Here is a 2,096-nt window from a genome sequence, read left to right on the forward strand (position 1 = left end):
GTACAATTATCACATCAATCAATTTTAGAACAATTCTTCAATCTTGGACTCATAATTATTCGCTCCTAATTTTACCCCAACCTCCCCTGCCATATCCCTGAGGAACCACTAATCTAGTTACTGTCTCTATTGATTTACCTATCCTGGATTTCATATACAGAAAAATATAAAATTAAACAAAAAAAACCTAACAATAACAAAGCAAAACAGATAAAATTCTCAATCCAAAAGAGAGCAGAAAATATTAGAAACGAACAAATTTAAAGTGGATGAAAAGGGAGATCAAATGGAAAATGTTAAAATTTAACCTAACTGCATTTACAGTAATCCACATTTCAATGTATTCTGCATGACTGCTGCTTCCATGAACATTGATTGTGGATCCAAACAAGACAAAATCCATGACAGCATCAATCTTTTCTCTATTTATCATGATGTTACCTCTTTGTCTAGTTGTGAGGCTTTTTTCTTCTTCTTTACATTAAATTATAATCCACATTGAAGGCTTTAACCCTTGCGTTTAATCAGCATGTGCTTCAAGAAGTCCTCCTTATTTTCAACAAGCAAGTTTGTGTCATCTGTGTATTGAAAGTTGCTAATAACCCTTCCTCCAATCCTTCTTCATACACTCAAGGTTCTCTGGTGACTTGCTCAGCATACAGATTGAATAAACATAAAGGATACAAACCTGTGTTAGTCCGGGTTCACTAGAGAAACAAATCCAGAGACACTCATAGGGTTGTAAGAGAGAGCTTTATATAAAAGAACAATTTGTACATTGAGAAAACATCCCAGCCCAATCCATATCAAGTGCAATATTAGTCCATATATCCCATACTAGTCCATTGATTGTTCTTTAGACTCCCATAGCACATGCAATGATCCAAAATACAGGAAGATCACAGGCTGGTGGGTGAAAAGTCTTGTGGATCCAATGGCAGTGGAAGTATCTCCAGGGCTTTGGCTGCCCACAGTGTGGTTCCGTGTAACTGGCCAACAGGAATGAATAGCAGAGAGAGAGAGTTCTTCCTGCCCCCATGGAGGAAGAGAGGAAGTTCCCAGAATCTTCATGAGAAAGCCACACCCACAAGGAGGCATCAGACTGTGACCTGATCGACAGGCTACACTCCACCCCTTCACTCTTAATATCCTCAAGTTGACATGAGATTATGTAACTACCACAAACCATTTCCTGATTTTAAAGCTGTCAGTTGTGTTCCTTTATTCTATTCTCACAGCTGCCTCTTGATCCACGTACAAATTCTACACGAGCACAATGTAGTGTTCTGGAATTCCCATTCTTTCAAGGGTATCCGTAGTTTGTAATGATCCACACAGTAAAATGCCATTGTATAGTCAATAAAACACAGGTAAACATATCTCTGGGACTCTTTGCTTTCAGACAAGATCCATCTGGCATCAGCAATGACAGCAATTGTTCCATGTCCTCTTCTGAATCTGGCCTGAATTACTGGCAACTCCTTGTAGATGATACTGCTGCAACCATTGTTGAATGATCTACAGCAAACATTTTACTTGTAAGTGATATCAATGAAATTGTACTACAATTTTCACATTCGGTTAATATCACCTCTCTTTAGAATGGGTACAAATATGAATTGCTCCTAGTCAGCTGGCCTGGTACCTGTCTTCCAAATTTCTTGGCATACATAAGTAAGTGCTTCCAAAACTTCATCAGCTTGTTGACACATTTCAATTGGTATTTTGTCAATTCCTGGAGCCTTGTTTTTTGTTAATACCTTATTGCAGGTTGGACTTCTTCCTTCAGTACCATTGGTTCTTGATCATATGCTACCTCCTCCCGAAGTAGTTGGATTTCAACTAGTTATTTTTGGTACAGTCACTGAAATTTTTAAAAAAATCTTCTTTAGATGCTTCTTGTAACATTGAATATTTTGACCATAGAATATTTCAGTATTGCAAAATTGAGTTTATCTTTTTCTTTAGTTCCTTCAGTTTAATATATGCTGAGCATGTTCTTTCTGTTTGGATTCCTAACTTCGGGTCTTTGCACATTTCATTACAATACTTTAATTTGTCTTCTGGAGCTGCCCTTTAAAATTTTTTGTTCAGCC

This window comes from Echinops telfairi, unplaced genomic scaffold (genome assembly GCF_000313985.2).
Source record: "Echinops telfairi isolate 266 unplaced genomic scaffold, ASM31398v2 ScPeMD7_3533;HRSCAF=4204_0, whole genome shotgun sequence".
NCBI classification, from domain to species: Eukaryota; Metazoa; Chordata; class Mammalia; order Afrosoricida; family Tenrecidae; genus Echinops; species Echinops telfairi.